At 35.7% G+C, this 12,454-nt stretch overlaps 1 protein-coding gene across 4 annotated transcripts in view; it reads left to right on the forward strand.

The window, feature by feature from the left end:
- Positions 1 to 12,454, forward strand: part of TLL1 (tolloid like 1) — a 139,572-nt gene that overhangs the window by 67,206 nt on the left and 59,912 nt on the right. The window lies entirely within an intron of this gene.

Here is a 12,454-nt window from a genome sequence, read left to right on the forward strand (position 1 = left end):
AAGGAAGATTTATGATTTAGCTATTGAGAGTGAAATAATGTTAAAAAAACAAATAGAGAACTCTGTTGAGTCCAACTGACCCATTGTTAAATTTCTTAGACTTTAAGGAAAGCATTTGTAATAATTAATATCTTTTCCTAGACAAATCTGCCAGGCAGAAAACTGTAAAGACTATATTATTCCTAAGCAGAAGATACATAGTTAAAACTATGACATGAGTTAAAATATTAACTACAGCTGTAGGGATCAATTGATCATATATTTTTGCTCTGGAATACAGGGGAAAAAACTCTCTTTCTCTGTCTCAAATGCTGTCTCAAAATACAGTTGCTAGTTGTTCCCAAGAAAAATATACAGGTATAGAGCTCTCAAGTTAATATGTAGTTTGTCTCAAAGACTCTGCTAAGCTTTTGTAGGTGAGTTAATCAGCATGGTTAAAACAGATTGCCAGAAACGTTTTTGGAGCTAAAGAACTTCATAGTAACATACGAACAATTCTTATTGTTAGATTTTTGAGCTCCAGTGTTGTGGTACATGATAGTATCTCAAACTCATGGAATTGATTGGATTTCCTTTCTGTACTTGGGTTTTTGTTAAAGCTATTTGTTACTGATACAATAAACCACAGGTTCCCAATCTTTTCTATTCTCCGTACCCCTGGAATGCTTCTGATATATTCTCACACCCCTTACGAAAGTAATACCTGGTTATGCATATACACTATAATTTTGAAACGTCTAAATCCAAGTTTTCACAACCCTTGGAATATCATCTCATACCCCCAGGGGGTGCGAGCATTCCCGGTTGGGAACCCCTGCTATAAACCAAGATGTTGAATAGACAGTAAAAGAAGCAGCTTGAGTTTTGGTTTGAAGAAACTTTGAATCTAAAAGATCGTAAGTCTATCCAGCTTTCCACTGTATCCACAAACAAAAGAAAGGATTATTAACATTTATGTAGAGATGCTTTAATTTTATGGTCTCCCATTTCCTGGCAGCGGAAAAGATTTTTTTTTTTTTTTTTAAAAAAGAAGAAATATTGCTTTTATTATTCTTCCTATTCTGTTTCAAAGCTTGGAGCTTTGGTATAATGTGCTCCTATCATTGGAGGTTGGTTAGCCACTGCATTCTAAATCAACTGCCACTTCCAGGTGTTCCTGAAAGGCAAGTCTACAGTATGTAAATCATGTTTCATTAGTATAAGTCAGTGCTTCTCAATTATTTTCTGTCATGCCCCCCTAGGAAGAAGAAAACATTTCGCGCCCCCCTCGTCATATTTCCTCGTCTTAGCCTTCGGAAGACTTTCTTTTATCTCCTTCTCTCCTTCTCTCTCCGCCTGTCTTCTCATCCCTGTTAAAAAAAAATTTTCTGTACAGAGGACCGATTTCCAGGTCTAAAAGTCACACGGGCGGGTTTGGCCAATCAGCACAGAGCATCATGTCTGGGACAATCTTCAGTGTTCGCGCCGCGCTGCTCCCTCTCTTCAGCTCTAGAGTTGCTAGGCAACCAATGCCGTGTGGGACGCCGCTTGCGAGTGAGTCGGATGATCCGATCTAGAAATCCAATATGACAGTATTTGCCGAGGTCAAACGAGCCCCCCTTTACGGAGCCTCGCGCCCTCCCGGGGGGCGCGCCCCACTATTTGAGAAGCACTGGTATAAGTGGATGGTGATAAAGGCATGAATCGCTGTAGCAACTTCTCCCCTCCAGGTAGGGTTATAGCAGTGAGTGCAGGACCTTCAAGACACAAATCTATTGTTTCAAGGGTACTGCCCCGCTCTCAAGGGAATCAACTACAGCAGAGAGAGAATACTGTATTGTATTGTAATATTGTACCAATGGACACACAGTAATGCCATCTTACTAGGATTCAGTTCAAGCTTATCCTTTCTCATACAGAGCCTTTAGTGATCAGGACAAGACTTCGGTAGCATCAACCAGTCTGTTTTGGGGTAATGATATAGAGTTGGGTATCATTATTGACAATACCAGCCCCCATATCTTCAGGTGACCTCTCCCAGTGGCCTCATGTAAATTTTAAATAAGGAGAGAACCAACACTTGTGACACCCTGTAGGAAAGTAGCCATTATACTGGCCTCTCCTCTCCCCTGCCCCAAACTGGAACCATCCTTCAAAAAATGAATACAACCAGGGCAACAGTTTTTCTCAACCCTAGCCCTTATAGAAGAATAGCATCAGTAGTATTGAAGACTGTTGTGATGTCCAAAAGGACCAGGATGGATGCCTGTCCTCTACTCATGTTCCAACCAAGATCATTCACTTGCAACTATCAATATCACCATTCCATGTGTGGACCTATATAGGGTGGATATTTGAAAATTCATAATATTGTTCTAAGAATCATATTGTCTTGATTCTTTTAACTTATCCAATATTTTATTACACATTACTGGGTTGGTCTCATGTATTTTTTTTAAATTTCAAATGATGGAGTGATAATGTTTTTGATAAGACTGAATATTGTGGTCCTTGCATAAGAGCAGATTAGAAAGCAGATTAGAAAACTCATTCCTCAGTGAATCAACAGCAATTACTTTTATAAGAACAAGCTCATACAAGATTAAATAAGTATGCATCTTCTTAAAATAGTACAATGCTAATACCAAGGATATAACCAATTTTGCCTATATATTTCATATATATACACACATATTGTTATTGTTCGAAATGGTATAACATGATTGTATTTTACATGCATACTTAGTTTCCTGGTTCATCTGTTTCCTAGTTTTAGCAGCTGTTTTGTATAAGTAGCAAATTAAATATAATGGTTTATTTCTGGAGGGTTTTTTTTTTGTTCATTCTTATTTTACAGCTTGTTGTTAAAGCCATAAAACAATATGAACAATATGTTCAATTTATATTTGTTTTTGGTGGGGAGAGGGAAAGACTAGTTTTAAATTAATATAACTTTTACTAACATGTCTATGTACAAAATTAATTCAGTGTAGTTGTTAAGGTCCTACCCCAGTAGTAGCAATACTTTTTTAACTAACAGTGAAATATCATACATTCCTGCGTAAGAAAAAAATCTCAGCTTAGTAGAATTATTTGCAGGTGAATGAACATGGAATTACAGATACATACTATAACATACTTATTTCTCTTAAGTTTATCATTTACTAATTGGGGGCTATGCTTGGAGATCTTCCATGCCATTTGTAATTCCAGCTACTACTTCAACTTCCTCTTGTTCTTGTTTGCTGCAGCCTCAAAGATGAGAATTGGAGCATTGTGGGATGGGGGTGGGGAGATCTGATGACATTGAGTGCTCCATCTCTCTCCAGAGCTCTTCCCAAGGAAGGACTGGATTAAAATAGAAGAAGGGGAGGAAATGTGCTGAAGAGAACACCAATCATTCTGTTGCTGGATCCAGAAATGTTCTTGAGCCATGGTACCTGGTTCTTTCCTGTTTCGTTTCCTAGATCTGCTGAATAAAGTTTTTTGTTTTGTTTTATTTTTACTGAGAAACTGACAAGAGGGCAAACAATGAAACAGCAATGACTAGCATGCTTTTTTATAGCAGGAGTAACCACCAGGGCAGAGCCTCCCTTGACTTGCCTACAATTGATTAGGGATTTTAAAACTTATTTTTAACTCAGAGTAGCAAAGTAGCAACAATGCACCATTGTTGCTACCTTGTCATGCCGCTGCTTGTAGTCAGTCTGTGCGATCTTCTTGCAGCAGCTTACCAGGTGGTCCACTGTTTCTTCAGCTTCTTTGCATAGGTGGCACTTACTGTCTGTTGCTGTCTTCTCAATTTTGACTTTATATGCATTTGTCCTTAAGGCTTGGTCTTGTGCAGCCAGAATTAGTCCCTCGGTCTCTTTCTTCAATTTTCCTGCTCTTAGCCATTGCCAGGTCTTGTTATTATCTGCTTTCCCAGCTATTTTTAATGTATTGGCCATGTAGTGCTTTGTCTTCCCATGCCTCTATTCTGTTCTTCATTTGGTCTTTCTTGTAGGCCAGTTTGGTCTCTCCAATAGTCAGTAAGCCTTCCTGATATACTAATTTCAGTGCATCTTCATCATTGTTCTTCAGATATTCTTCCAAAGCCATTTTTTCTTCTTCAACCATCTGATGTACTTGTAGCATTCCACGCCCACCTATTTGCCTTGGTAGATAAAGTCTATCAATGTCACTGCGTGGATGAAGGGCATGATTCATTGTCATTATTTTTCTGGTCTTCCTATCCATTGCTTTTAGTTCTGCTTGAGTCCAGTCCACTATTCCAGCTGTGTATCTAATGACTGGAATTGCCCAGGTGTTGATTGCCTTTATGATATTTCCTCCATTGAGTTTGGACTTTAAGATCTTCTTCACTCTCTTGATGTATTCACCTCTAATCTTTTTGCTCGACTTCAGTGTGCTTGATGTTGTCCGCTTGAAGGATATCCAAGTATTTGTAGTAATCTTCCTCATCCAGACTCTTAATGTTATTTTTGTGGGGCATCTTGATTCCTTCAGTTTTCACTATTTTTCCTTGTTTGATAAGTGTGGCACATTTGTCCAAGCCAAACTCCATTGCAGTATCTTAGCTATATATACGGACAGTGTTGAGCAACGATTCTATTTCAGATGATGTTTTTCCATACAGCTTCAGATCATCCATGTAAAGGAGGTGGGATAGTCTGGCAGATGTTTTTGATGTTTGATAGCCATGTCCTGAGTTATTCAGTATTGTTGACAGAGGAAACAGTGCAATAACAAATAGTAATGGTGATAACGAATCTCCTTGAAATATTCCTCTCTTGATATTAACCTCTCCCAGTCTCTCACCATTGATCTGCAACTGTGTCTTCCATTATGCCATCGATCTTTGCACAAATTCTCTGATGTTTCTACTGACTCCTGTTATTTTTAGGCACTTGATTATCCAGTCATGTGGCAGAGAGTCAAATGCCTTTTTGTAGTCAATCCATGCCACATTCAGGTTGGTCTTCCTTTTCTTGCAGTTTTCCAAGATCATTTTGTCTCTTAGGAGTTGATCTTTTGTTCCTCTGCTATTGGGGCGGTTTCCTTTCTGCTCAGTTGGAAAGAGATTGTTTTCAACTAGATGCTGTCGTACTGCATCAGCTACCACACCAGTTAGTAATTTGCAAGTTGTTGGTAAGCAGGTAATTGGCTTGTAGTTGCCTGGTGTTGCCCCTTTTGCTGGATTTTTCATTATTAGGTAGGTTTTCCCAGTTGTTAGCCACTTTTCAATTTCTCCTCCTTGTAGTATATTGTTGAACTGCTTGGCAATGAGTGGGTGTATAACAGTTAGATGTTTCAACCAAAACCCATGCAGTTCATCTTCACCTGGTGCTGACCAATTTTTGATTTTCCTTGCTCTTTTTTCTACCATTTTTGTTGTTATTACTAGTTCTTTCATTTCAACTTCTGTTTTATTTGCATCCACCTCTTTTAACCAAGCCGCATCCTTGTTGTATTTCTTTGAGTTATCCCATATCTGCTTCCAGAACTGCACTGTTTCTTCCTTGTCAGGTACTGACTGATTCCTTGCAGTTTCTCCATTGATGGATTGGTAGAAACGTTTCTGATTGGATTGAAATTGGAGGTTCTGCCTATAGTTTGCAATTCGAGCTTCATATCTACTGATTTTCCTGGCTATAGCTGTTATTTGTTGCTTTATTATTTCCAGTGCTTCCTTGATCTTCCTTGTTTTTAAGTGGTATTTCTTGATTAGGTATTCTTTGGTCTTCTTGTTCTTCAGCTTCTTTTCTTTCATCTGTTCTACCTTGCTTGCATGTGATCTTAACTTGCTGATCTTTTCTAGTCTAACCTTCCATTTTTCTGGTGCACTGTTTGTTTTTCTTCTTTGTTGATTTTGCATCCCAGGTATTCAGTTATAACTGCAGCTCTCAAAAGTGTACACCTACATAACACACATATAAACATGCTATATACAACATTATGTGTATATATCTACACCCTTACATATAAATACATATAAATATTAATCACTGTCCATCTTGACTATAGCGGAGTGAGGAAGCTTGAGAGTTCCCAAGATTTATACTGTATGGAACAAAAGGATGTTCTGCTTCAGATACCATGAAGCCTCATCTCCTCCCAGAAGATAACAAGGAAAACAAATCATGAAGAGGATGTGTAGCATCCCAGACAATCCTGCTCAAGCATCGCTGATATGCTATGGCCTGGATAGAAGGGAGTGAACTGCCAATAATCTTTTCTGCCATCCTCACCACTCTGCACCACCTTCCTGTCTTCAGCTCCTGATAATAACCTTTAATTGAACCATGGGAATCTTTGATTCTTGACACACCAGTTTTATTCCTTCCATTAGGAAAGTATCCATATCATTTAAATTTTTTTACATCCATTTATGTAATATTTGCATGTGTTTATAAATATATATTTCTATATATCGTTTTGTCCATTTGTCTATCATCTTTTTTTTCTCTCTCTAAAATCTGAGCCAGTTTTCTAGGCAGCAGACTAGAAAGTAAGAGACCGTGTGTTCTAGTCCAGCCGTAGCCACAAAAGGAAGCTGGGTGGCCGTGGGCTATTCACTCACTCTCAGCCCAATGCACCTGATAGGGTTATTAGTCTGGGGACAGTAGGAGGAAAAAGGCATGTGGATATGGTTGCCTCTTTGAGTTATTTGTAAAACTAACAAAGGTGGGATACAAATAAATCAATAAATATTGTAACAATTACTATTTAACTATTATATAATAATCATATTTCATTGCATATCCTTCATTTATCCTATGTTTATCAGTGCTAAGAAAAGGCAAAAATTCATACAGAACATTTAGATTCAACAACAGTTAGTATAATAACTATTACCTGTAACCTTGATATATGGATAATTAACATTAATACTATGTTGCCGAAATTTTATCTTTTACTTGGTGAAATTCCAATTTTTAATAGTTTTTTTGGCGTTAGCTCGTCATCTACAAATTTCATTTGTAGCTGTTTACATCTGCTGAGATAATTTTGTCCCACCATTAATATATTTTATTCAAAATACTTGGTTTTTCTGTTTCAGAATATGTATGTATTCTGAATGTATGTAAGCCACTTATGTATAGATTTCAAGTTTACAGAATATTTTTATTATATTTTAATATATTTTCTCAAAACAAAGACATATAACTCTGTCCTATATGCATATATTGATTAAACTGGTAATGATGTATTGTTTTATAGCTGAATTGAAGCTATTATCATTGGATAATTTTTTCACCAATTTTTCCTCCCTGTACTATTATTATCTTTCTAAATATAATCACTTATAGTAAAGCTTTGCTAATATGTCCAGAAATGAAAGCATTATGTGCCTAAAAGCAACATTGACATACGTATACCTCATCATAGGGCTGTCCTTGGTAGCAAGTTATATGACTGTTTAATACTTTGTTGCTTGATAAGTTTAGTAAATTTGTTTTCATTGTTTGCCTGGAGAACCATATTTTCCTGGAAAAGGTAATTAAAATGAAATCTAACATTTGGGATCAAGTAGATCAATCACATACTCTCAGCCCAACTTACTTCATAGGGTTGTTATGGGGAATAAAGCAAGACGGAAGGGCTATGCCTTGAACTCCTCTATGAAAGACAGAATATAATTTTTAATAACTGAAATGTTAATTAAAAATGGGGATTTTAATTTTAAAAAATCAAAATAGAACAAAGTGAGAGATATGCCAGTGAGCTGTTTTGGTGCAGTGATTAGAATGCAAATTTGCAGGCTAATTCTGCCGACTGCCAGCAATTAGATTCTCACTGGCTCAAGGTTGACTCAGCCTTCCACCCTTCCAAGGTCGATGAACTGAGGACCTAGATTGTTGGGGGCACCATGCTGACCCTGTAAACCGTTTAGAGAGGGCTGTAAAGCACTGTGAAGTGGTATATAAGTCTTAAATGCTATTGCTATTGTTATCTCTATCATAGGTTGCAGATAGGACATACTGAAACCATAGGCAGGAACGTCATCTTTGAGGTTCGTTGACCTACTTTTCTAAAATCTAGAAAAATTAAAAAGATTGGAATGACCGAAAGTGCTTTAATTTAGATCAGTGGTTCTCAACCTGTGGGTCGGGACCCCATTTGGGGTCGAACGACCATTTCACGGGGGTCGCCAAACCACGCTGTCCGCCATTTTTTTTCCCTTTTCCCTAGCTGTCCTATTCCCTCTTATTGGTGGCCACACCCACTTGGGGGTCACCACAACATGGGGAACTGTATTATGGGGTCACGGCATTAGAAAGTTTGAGAACCACTGATTTAGATGATCCCATAACAATAAACATTTTCAGCAGCAGCTGGATCAAAAAACTTTTTCACACCTTTATTTATAGTGGAACAGTGGAAAATGAAAAATAGAATTCAATCACTTTTGGTTTAGCTGGCAGACACATTTTATTGAACAGCTGGAAAAGGCACCATGTAAGCACCCTCACTTGGCACTTAGTTTCTCCTAATAAACAACTGGAGTTAAATACTAGGTGCACAGAATAAATGTCAGAAGAAATTTATGTCTCCAACCTATAAGCACCTCAAAAGCATCTAATGTCCACCAGGAGAAATAAAGTAGTCATTTATGATGGGTCATGGCCTGACTGATATTTTGTTGCATATTCCAACTTCCCAAATCACTCAACCAACACATCTGGAGGGCAACTATAGGGGAAGAATGGATTAGACCAGTTGTTATTTGTTCCTGAACTTTCCTTGCTATTTATAAGTTTATAAAATGTGTGAGAAGTAGACTTAAGTCATAGAACAATCTGATTCAAATAGAAGTAAACAGAAAAGTGAAGGTTTTTTTAAGTAGATAAAAGTGTCACACTGTACAATTTACTTATTCAATTATTCATAAAAATTTATGTGTTTTTGCCATGCAAAGTGTCCCTGCAGAGTGGTTTATGTAGTCCTTTAAAATACTGAGCTGGAAAAATAATTACTTTCTTCAAAATTGTAGAAATGTATTAAACAAATGGATTGATGGTTTAGCACCCCTACAGTGTAAGTTATGTTGATAGATTTCTTAAAGGTTTTTTTAATGAAAATATATAAACAATTCATTCTCCCTGGGTTTCTGACAAGCCTGGACATGTGCTTGATTTCATCATTTTACATTCATTCCATATTTAAAAAGAGTTAAATTGCTGTATAATTGTTCTGCCTCCCAGTACTATATGGCTTGTTGCCTATTTTGCATTTCAATATCAGGTTTTTACACTTTGTGCAATGTGCCTGTCAAATTGGAATGCTGAACTACAGTTCATTTCAAAAAAGTAAAAGAGACTGGAGACATATTTGGCTTGAACTGTTCTGTGTTATTGCTTTCCTTTGTGAAATCAATGTCAATGTTACATACATTTTTAAACAGTTGTCAGTAAAAGTAGAGAAACATAATCTTTACACCAAAAGGAACATAGTAAGCATACTTTTTCTAATAAACACTTCTTGAGAAAGATTGTTGAGTAACAGAATCTCAGATAAATTAAGCCATAAGTATTATCATTATGGAGTGAATTATTATAATAATTACTGCTAATACATACCAAAGGAATATACTAAAATGAAAACATCGCAATTAAACTGATATTTTGGGGGGGGGGGAAGTTTTCCTGTTCATATCTATGTATCTACACTGTAAGCATCTACTGTTAAGTAGAAGGGTATTGAAGGTAAGAAGTCACATTAAAGAGTTTATAATATTTATCAGGAAAGTAACTCTGAAGGGTATTGCAAAACATACATTTTGAAGACAAAAGCAAAATGGAAGCTAAATATATTCTGGGGATGATGCTAGTGCTGATGATCAGAAAGTAATAATTGTGGTAGAAATTAAAAAAGGCTGAATCTTTGCAATAACTGACTTTAAAGAAACTGTATCATTTTGCTGTATATGAAATTTACCATGATTTTTATTTGTGATGAAATAGGTGCTCTCTAATTCTTTGGCTTGGCACTGGAGCTACATAGAATATTTATTTGAAGCTTCCCTCCTCGCCCTACCAGATAACTATCTCATTGAATGTTTCAGTCCCAGAGTTATCTTTTAATTACACTTTTAAATTGCAGTTCTCATTCCACAATCTTAATCTCACCAGCCTCAATTTATTTTTCTGTAAATTCCATTGTCAACAATTCATTTACAATTATCCTTTTGATTAAATGCTTATTAGGTATCGGGGATAAGGAGTTAGTCTAATTGGTTTTCATGGAAAAGTAAAAAAAAATAATTAAAATACAAAAAACCCTAAATGTAAACAAAATTTAAAAATAAGAGCTTTAGTTATTAAATATACAGTACATTATGCTATCTCATGCGGTTTAACTACTTAGATTGACTGTAGCTAGTTGTATTTTTTGTTTGTTTGTTTCTCATCTTCATTATATTCATATTGACTTTTAGAAGCTTTCTTTTAATGTACATATTCCATCTAAGATCCTTCTATTCTTCTTTCTCTTTTTTATTATCTTTCTGAACTATACATTTTGTCCTCTTCTTTCTCTGGTTATAAATATTTGGGTTTCCTCCTACCATTCTAAAACATTTTTGGTTACTAATTGCCAGGGTACCTTGCATCCGAATCAGGAACAAAGCAACTACTCTTTAAGCTCTTAAAATGTGGATTTAACCCCTCATAGTTATATGTCCATATTTACAGTTTTTATATGCATTTCAAAACAGCTTAGGCTCTCCTTTGTCACAAGTTGCAGTACATGCTGTGCAACTCAATTTTTAAACAGATTTAGTATGGAGTACAAGTGAAGGTTCTACAGATGGGATCCTAATAAGTCTCCCCTGCAACTCTGCTTTCTCTGCCTGTTAGATACAAAGAATCAGGATCATACGTTAAGTCACAGGCAAGACGATTTATTGCTCACGCCTATATACAAGAATATAGTCAATTAACATCCAGAGGAAAATTGGTGGTAGATGAGGGTCAACAGGGTTCAAGAGGGATTGGATGTGGATTGTTTGTGAGAAGGTAATGACTCAGGCTGATGACTCATTAATTCTGCCCATTCTCCAACTTTGCCGATTCTTTTCCTATACCACCTTCCCAAAAGATATTCATTTACTCCTCTGCAAAGGTACTGTAAAAGCTTGTAGACTCTTCAGGAACAGATTGTGATGTAGGCAGGGAAGGAAGGAAGTGACAAAAACTCCCATTACAGTTGCAGAAAGTAACTGTATAATGCACTGAGCTTGTATGTGAATAACCATGTTTAAGATAGTTCCATAAACTTGTAGCTGGAAGAATAAGTGTTTGTTGAAATAAGTTGAATAGCACATTTTTCCTACTGGTATTTAATTTCTTGTTGGATATGAAAATCATGTGGATGTCAACTGAATATTAAAAATGTGGGCAATGGAAATTACATGGGATGATCTAAACTTGGTTCAAAATTGGTAACAACATTGGAAATTCTAGCTTAAAAATATATGCTAATCTTATAAACAGTGTTGAAGTTATGAATTAAAGTTCTTTGGGTTAATTCTGAATACAAATTCTTTCTCTGCCTATAGATAAGGCAATATAGACATTTGGAGCTTTTTGGTTTAAAGCAATATGGTGTGGTGTTTTGCACATGTAAAATAAGCTGTTCTTTTTTTATTGCTAACATTTCTCCACAACAAAAGACAGTTTTTTATTGTATCCTCAGGCTACATAATGATATCTTTGACATACTGCATGTAAATATATCAGAACTTTCTGGTCTAATTAAAAAAATATCATCTGGTAAGGTATGATCATTCAGAGATTTCTTAGAGATTTTGTTTTTTACATGCCAAACAATTAAATTTGCCGGCATCCATATCTAGATGTCGAAAGTGTAATTACAATATTTAATCCACAGTACATCTTTTAGTGACACAAGTTGAGAAAATGTTTCTTCTGCTGAAAGATTGGTAAGACTAACATTAATAAAACTTTCCATGTTGAAACAATATTGCATAGTAAAACAAACTTGTTGAAAAGATTATATTTGTGATAGAATACATTGTGAAATTTAAAATGTTAAAACTTACATACTTTAAGAACAAAATATTTCCTTATTGATTAGAAAAAAGGGATAACATATTTTTAATTATTGCAGTGTTTATTTTACCAAGTAACTGTATAGAAATTGAGAATTATATTTCCATGGTACCTCTTATCTATAGCCATATAGCATTTTAACTATTTATTTTTTCTCTTAATGATTTATATCCTTAACTTCCTATCCTCAAATACTCAATATTGTATAGAATAATACATTTAGAACACCTATCTTCAAAGTCAATATAACAATAAAGACTTCTGTAACACTGCAGCATTTAAACTGTATAATTTATCTTGTGCATTATAAAGTCTTTCGCAGTAATGACATTTTCAAGAAACTTTAAGCAAGCAAAGATCCTTAATTTCAACATATCCTTAAAGTTCTATATTTGATT

This window comes from Crotalus tigris, unplaced genomic scaffold (assembly GCF_016545835.1).
Source record: "Crotalus tigris isolate CLP2741 ecotype Arizona unplaced genomic scaffold, ASM1654583v1 scf7180000018073.2002930, whole genome shotgun sequence".
NCBI classification, from domain to species: domain Eukaryota; kingdom Metazoa; phylum Chordata; class Lepidosauria; order Squamata; family Viperidae; genus Crotalus; species Crotalus tigris.